Source organism: Oxyura jamaicensis, chromosome 4 (genome assembly GCF_011077185.1).
Source record: "Oxyura jamaicensis isolate SHBP4307 breed ruddy duck chromosome 4, BPBGC_Ojam_1.0, whole genome shotgun sequence".
Taxonomy (NCBI): Eukaryota; Metazoa; Chordata; class Aves; order Anseriformes; family Anatidae; genus Oxyura; species Oxyura jamaicensis.
This window is the reverse complement of record NC_048896.1, coordinates 65,510,860-65,518,436: the sequence shown is the minus strand read 5'-3', so window position 1 is coordinate 65,518,436 and position 7,577 is coordinate 65,510,860. Positions and strand designations below refer to the sequence as shown.

The 7,577-nt window shown below is 46.9% G+C and overlaps 1 long non-coding RNA gene across 1 annotated transcript; it reads left to right on the top strand.

Moving 5' to 3' along the window:
* Nucleotides 1-292: 292 nt before the first annotated feature.
* Nucleotides 293-4,249, top strand: LOC118166153. The gene is made up of 3 exons (XR_004750370.1): nt 293-358; nt 2,397-2,662; nt 4,142-4,249. It is a non-coding gene; the product is annotated as an uncharacterized LOC118166153 (long non-coding RNA).
* Nucleotides 4,250-7,577: the final 3,328 nt, after the last annotated feature.

The window sequence follows — 7,577 nt, the reverse complement described above, 5'->3', positions numbered from 1 at the left end:
TGTGCCAAGCTCTCCCACTTCGATGTATTAAACAGGATTCTGAGTTTTAGGATGCACCTGTGCCATCAGCTGAGGGGGAGTCCCCTGCCTCCTTCTGGCTTGAGTGTATCTTCCTGCTCACCTTCTGAGACAGACCTGATGGCATTGCAGGCTTCTGAGCAGAAGCTGGTATTGTCCTTTAAAGCTCTTCGAGGCAGTGTATGGTTCTTACGAGCAGCATGTGCAGTTAGCGCGCAGTCTGCATTCTTCCCTCCTTGCGAGGTGCCTGGTACTCCCACTTGGTGCAAGTCTGGTCCTGCTGCAGCTTCCTTCACACAGCTCTGCAGACCTTCTCCAGCAGGCTGGAAGATTTAAAAAGGTGTTCTGCTGAGCCAGGCGCTGTTCAGAGGAGGGGGTAAAGCGACAACGGCAGCAAACGAGCTCCTGGCGGCTGCCCCCGGCCCCTCACAGCGCCTGGCCGCGGGCATTCAGCTCGCGGGGCCATCAGGCGAGGCGGGAGGGGCTGGGGGCAAACGCGGGCTGGTGCTGAGGAGAAACAAACAAACAACCCCCAAAAGCTAAGCTTTTTCTCTGAGAGGGAAGCCGGTGTGGCCTGGGGGGCACAAAGGGAATTGTCTGAGGGAAACGCCGAGGTAGCTGTGGAGAATACAGCCTGAGTTTGGGGGGGGGGGGAGGGAAGGCTGAGCCAGCCCCCAGTGATGCGAAATGAGGTTTTGGGGGGGGAAATTAGAGTTAGCCTGGAGGGGACAATCTGAAAATCTGACAACTTTAGAGGATATAAAATTACAAAAGACGTTCTGGGGAGAAATGGAGCAATGTGGGAAGGGGGAAATCTGAGGTAACAGAGGGCAAATTACATGAGGAAACTTAGAGCGGACAAAATGAGCTTTTCTGGAAGGAAAACCTCAGTTGACAAATAGGAAACAAATTGAGCATTTTTTGACAGAAACATTGATGTAACTTTAGAGGATATAATGTGGCACTTTTGGGGAACAAACTGAGGTAACTTACACAGGAAAACTGAGCATTTTTTGAGGGAAAATTTATAGTAATTTAGAGGGGGAAAATGATTGGGGGGGGTTGTTGAATTGACTGTAGAGGGCAAATGGACATATTTTGGGGAAAATCTGTGGAAACTCAGAAGGGACTAAGTGAACTTTTTTGGAGGAAAAAAATGAGGTAACGGGAGAAAAAAATGAACATTTTTTTTTTTCAGGGAAAAGCTGACAACTTCAGAGTATACAAACTGTTACTTTGGGGAAAAAATAGGTAACTCGGGATAAAATGAGCATTTTAGGGGGAAAAGCTGATGTAATATTAGAGGATATAAAATGACATTTTGAGAGAACGTTGTGCAATTTGGGAGGGAGGGAAATCTGAGTTAAGAAAAGGAACAAAATGAAGATTCCTGGACAGAAAATTTGAGGTAATCCCGAGGGGACAAAATAATTATCTTCTAGGGGAAAATCTGTGGTAACTTTTAGGTGACAAAAGGCATTTTTGGAGGGAAAACCTTAAGTAACTAGATGGTACAAAGTGCATTTTAGCAGTTGGAAATTTGGGACCTTAGATTGGACAAAAATGAGCACTTTTAGATGGAAATAGGAGGTAACAGAAGGGATAAAATGAGCACTTTGAGAGGAAAGCTATAGTGACATTGATGTAAAATTACATTTTGGGGGTAGAAAAGCTGAGGTACCCTTAGAGGATATTAAATGGCACAGTCGGGGAACAACCTGAGGTAACTCACATAGGAAAACTAAGCATTTTTTTGAGGGAAAATCTATAATAATTTAGAGGGTGAAATCATTTGGGGGGGGTGAGTTAACTGTAGAGGGTAATTGGACATATTTTGGGGAAAACCTGCAGAAACTCAGAAATGACAAAGTGAGCTTTTTTGGAGGAAAAAGCTGAGGTAACTGAGGAGAAAAAAAAAACGAGCATTTTTTCAGGGAAATTCTGATATAACTTTAGAGTACACAAACTGACATTTGGGGCAATGGTAATAGAGTGCTATTTTCATGGATAAAAAACATTCTCATGGGGATCAATTCCATTTAACACCGGACCTCTGCTGTTTTCTTTCAGTGACAGCTCTGAAGTGCAGCTTCAGCTTTGACTCAGGGCCATGTTGTCTCTGGTGGAAGGCTGCAGAAGGATCACCAGCACTTCCCACTGAGCACGGGCCGGTGTTTTCTTGTGAGCAAGAGGCAGTAGGGCTGGGGAGCAACAGCGAGGCTGGGGCAGAAAGCAGAGGACAGAAGTGCCTTTGCTGGGGCTGCGGGGTGGAAACTGGCCCGGCTGAGGGAGGGGTGCTCTGAGCTTCAGGCCTTGCAAGGTGTCATGGAAAGGAGCCAGTGCTTCTGGTGGCTCATGGTGTCCTCCATCCCTTGCAGCAGCAGATGAGCTGGCAGAGAAGGAAGAAAGAGTTGTGGTGTGGAGCTGTGAGGCAGAAGAGGAGCGGAAGACTGACAAGGAGCACAGGACCCTCCTGTCACCAGGCCTGGGTGCAAAGAAGATGACGCCTGCAATGCCCTGTCTGGTTTGCGCTGGGTGACCTCCCTGGAAGCAGTCTTCTGGTCTTGGCTTCTGTGGCTTTTTATGGCCTTTTCTCACGTTGCTTGTCTGGTTGCCAGCAGACCTTGGCCACCCAGTAAGGAGGGTGAGAGGCCAGCACCAGACGAGCCCCCTGTAAGCAGGGGAGGGCTGTTTCCCTGCCACACTCCTATGGCCCTAGCAGCCTTCTGCCCCATGGCAGACTGGCCAGCATGATCCCCCTGTCCTTGCCCAAGTTGCTGTGATTGAGTGAGCAAGTTCACTTGTACTTTAGGCCCCTGTTACAATTGCTGCTGCTTAGCTTGACTTCCCAGAAGGGAAGGAAAGGCTGGGTGCAGCCAGCATCTGGGGGTGATCCCTACCTCCCTACCAGCAGGCCAGGAGACCCTCAGACCTGTCCCTGGGCTGTAGGGATGCTGCAGACCTCAACGTCCCACAGGTGGCCAAGGCCAAAGGAACCGGGCTGCCCTGTGAGACAGAGCCCAGCAGTTCCCCACCATCCTGGGCACTTGGCACTGCAGGCAGCAGCTGGGGCCCTTGTACAAGCAGCAGAGCAGGCTCTGTGGCTGCTGCATCACATGCCCAGCTCTATTTGCTCATGCTGCATACCTGAGCCCAGCTCCAGCTCTGTCTGGACATCTGGAGCTCTGCTGTGTGTCCCCTTAATGGGTAAAGCTGATTGTCACAGGTTTTGGTGGTGGATAGGGGAATTGGGGTAGGGGCAGGAAGAAGGGTAATGGTAGGGGCAGTGGGTCCATTACTGGCCGCATGGTGCCACAGTGGTCTTCTCTGGGTGGGCATCCCTCTGCCCTTCAGGTGCAGGAGCTGGCACTTCCTGGGGCTCATGCTGTCCTACTTGCTTTGCAGCAGTTGAGCTGGTGGAGAAGGAAGAAAGAAGATGCATGATGCTGAGCTGTGAGGCCAGAGCGAGTCAAGAAGTCTTCTCTGCATCCTGAAGAAAAGGTGTTTTCAAGCTGTGAGTGATGCCTAGAGCAAATGCCATACCCCGTGCTGCTGTAGCTCCTGCCAATATCTGTGAGGGGAGGCAGGGGCCTTACACAAGCAGCAGCAGCAGCTCACATCGAGGAGGCCCAGAGCAGCCCTGCTGTCTTTGTGCCCTCACGGGCCCCTGGAGGTAAGAGCTCGGGTTTTGGGGAGCAAGGCTGGAGGGACAGCATGTGGTGTTTTCCCTGAGAGGGGCTTGGTGGCTGTGGCATGGAGGAGCCTGGAGGCAGCCACCTGCTTGGCTACTGAGTTGAGATGAGCCCTGAAGAAGCAGCAGATGGTGTGGGGGAGGTCTTTGCCTGAGGGCACCTGACTTGCTGTCAGACATCTTGTTATGGCATTCTTGCCTTGCACTGTGGGACTGTGTCCAGGCCACGTGGGATTTTAAGTGCCTTTGATCCTCATTTGTGCAGGCAGTGTCAGGTGTTGATGTTTATTGATCATAATGGGCCTAAGCAATCCTCTGCATAAGCTTTGCCTCATGGAAGTGTAATCGAGTTACGGTTGCCCTGTGTTTACTAATTTTATGTGCCAAATATTATAATCAGTCACAGTGTAACTAGTTACCTCTTCCTTGCAGGCCTTACAAACAAAGTGTATCCTAGGAGCATGTAAAGATGGATTCCAATGATGTCTGCCTTGCAAGAAGACTCCAAAGACAACCATCAAAATATCAAAAACCCAGTTGATATGTTTTCTGCATTGTGTTGCTCTTGGTTTTTATGTAGGTGAAAGTCAAATGTCTTCTTTTCCTTTAGAGACTACCAAAGTTATCATATGTTCAGTACATTGCATAACTTCTGTCTAGCATAATAGGTTTGCAAGAGCTTTGCCTTCAGGGACACCTTTCAGCTTTGCCTGTTGCAAGCTTTGCTAATAATGTATTGCAAACCCAACTTAAAGTTATGTTTCTAGTGTGGCAGTGGGGAAAAAAAAAAAAAAAAAAAGGACTTTGAGGAGAAGGAAAGATGTTTGCAGCACGTGTTGAGCTTGCCACTTGTGTTGCAGACTGTTTCAGAGGGACATCCATTTCAAAATTTGTGGTAGCTTCTAAAGGAGTGACTTGTGCAGCTGGTGAGGAATGAACAGCTATAAAAAAGCATGAAGTATTTATTAGCAGACAAGGTTTTACTTGCATTATTTAATGTTCTTGAATTATGTCTTAAAATAGCACAGAACATCCTAGGCCTCAGATAATCCCCCCAGGGTTGTTGTCAGGCATGACACTAAATGTGTGGAGCATGGAATTTGACTGACTGGCTCAGAACACAGCGGGTGGCGTTCCTTCTGCACCTGAGCTGGGCACAGGAGTGAAACCTCCAGAGTATCTCCTTGTGTACTCATTGCATTCTAGCCAGGAGCATGCCCATGTAAAACTGGCTCAAATATTAAATGAACAAATTCATTTTCCAGAGAATGAGAGGGCACAAATCCCTTGGGTTTGTTAGTGAAGCAGTGATTGATTTGAAAATACAGGAACATATAGAATGTTCAGGCCGTAAAGTAGGTAGCAGTGGGGCTGGCGGTAGGTCTAAGCTTGTTGTTCCCTTTGCAAAACGTGCACATGCGATGGTATAGCTGACTTAAATGAGCATAAAAACATTTAATATCACCCCTAGTCTCCAAAGACTATTTGCTTTTTTTGAATAAATATGGAAAGGTTTTGTTAAGGTGCCTTAAGGACCTTTGCAGGTTCGTTCTTCCTTTTTGTGCTCTTATGTTTTGAAAGATTCAGTGACAACTCAGAACAGAGTTTCAGTGATGCCTTGGATTGTTTTTCATCTTCTGCCCTTTGAGTATCGAGAATTGTTCTTGCCTTGACTGATTTGACCTCGGGTCAGGATGGCTGAACGTGATACTTAGTGATGTGGTTCATAGCAGGGTTGGAGAGTTTTTGTTTGTTTGTTTTTTGTTTGTTTGGTGTTTTTTTTTTTCCTGTGTTGTCAGCTTTGTGTCAATTTTGAAAACGTATCTAGCCAACATGAAGTCAAAGTGAAAGGGGTCAGCGCAGCATTTCATGAAACAGCTTTTTCAATTGTTTTATTTGGCCTTCAGTAATCTGCGGAGGGATTTGTGGCAAGAGTTGTGGATTTACTAATCTGTCAGGTTGGCTGCTCTCCCTTGAGAGGACTTGTCCTTGCTTATTGTAGCCTCATGGGATGGCCTTACTTGCTTGAATGGAGGCTCTGCAAATCCCAGCCAGAGAGAAACCCTCCTGCCAGCTGAAGGAAGGAAAAACTGACAAGAACTTTTGTGGATGGAGCCCACTGACCACCATCAGGTGTAGTGCCTTGGATGGAGCCCACCATCAGGTGTAGTGCCTTGTTTGTGGCTGGGGTTGCTTCTGGCAGGCCCCTCTGGTCTGCTTGGGATGGAGGAGGCACTGGAAGCACGTCTCTCCCTGTCATTAGGCTTACAGGAGCCTTCCTGTCACCGTGCTGGGAGCCGAGGAGCATGTCACTTACATTCTGATGCAGAATAAGCAGCGCAGTAAGCCTTTGGTTTGATTGTCACCTGATGACAGTGGTGACACAGAGGTGAGTTGTTTGTCTCATGTAACCCCTGTGCCTGGTTATTAAGGGAGGCATTGACGGAGGGTTGTGTTTCAGATGTGGAACTGAAAATATTTGGCATTCCCTGAAATGTCTGAGTATGAAAGGGAGTAAGGCAACAGAGTAGCTATTGTAATACCTTTGGCATCAGCTGAAGTGACAAAAGAACAAGTCCTTCTTCCTGAGTGTATTGGAATATGTTGACTCCCTTGTCACCTGCCCAGAATTAAGACTTAAAAAGGACTGCCAGATTTCTATCTAACAGGCTTATGAAATTGGTAAAGGATGGGGTTTGCAGGTTTTCTGCTTGCTCTCTTTCCTCATTTTTATTTATACAGGTAAATCTTTGCAAGTTTGAGTTCCCTGCTAGTGTTCCAGTGCAGCAGAAATGCTTCAGTGGAGGTATAAATCCAGTCTGAAGGCAGGAGGGCAGCTAACATAAAGCAGAGTGTCTGAAAATGTTGGGGTTTCCAGTTTTTCATGGGTAGCAAAAGAAGATTGTTATGGCTTCTATTCTGTTTTAGAAACTTTGTGCCATGGGTACTTCTGATTGGGAGAAAAACTTTGAATGCTTCTATTAAGTGTTTGGTTCCCCATTTGTCAGAGGAAGACAGGATATCTACCCCTGTTTTTGGTTTGCAAGTATGGGACAGTGTCCTCAAGTCTCAGATGTGAAATGGTCTCCCTTGAAGATACACTGTGAGTCCATGGTCTGCTTGCAAGTTAAAATGCTTGGCTTTGAGTAAACTGTTGTTGTCTCCATCCCAGTGCTATGTTAGTGCGTCTTGTCAGTTGCTGTGCTAGGTAGTTTAAAACCTGTTGGACTAACTGGGGCTTCCAAGCCCTCTACAGGTAGGCACTAGTTGTTGTGTCAAGAAGTATTAGAATGTTAAAGGAAACACTTAAAGGGATTTTAGTGTGTTAAAGCTGTTTAATTCTTCTGCCACTTGTGTGGATGCTGACAGGAACAGGGGAGAACATTAGTTGTGCATGCCGTTTATTGTCTGGACTGCAACACTTGCTCTCTCTAAACTAGTATGTGTAAAGCAGGGTTTTATTTTTTGACCTGATTGTACAAGAGACTTGCATTGGGTGACTGGCCGGTTCAGCTGCCTTCTGCAAACAGGATGTGTCAGTGCTAATATTCTGCTCCTTCCTTGCCACTGACTGCATCCGACTCCACTTGTGGTTCGACCTGTGTGATAACTGCACAATACTTGCTGTACGGTGAGCAAATAAAACGTCCTTGAGAGGAGAAGTGGATTAGATGCTTTAGAACTGCTTGAAAATGCAAGATGTTGTGAGATTGCTGATAGAGCCAGGAGCCATAATGGCTGTAATAACATTTGCTTGACTTTTAGGGCTAATTGAGGTGCTTAAACTGTACCACGTGCTACTTCAGCTGCTGCCAAGCAGTCAAGCCAGTTTTTCCTGGAGCAGAGGAATTGAATTCCTCTGAATTTA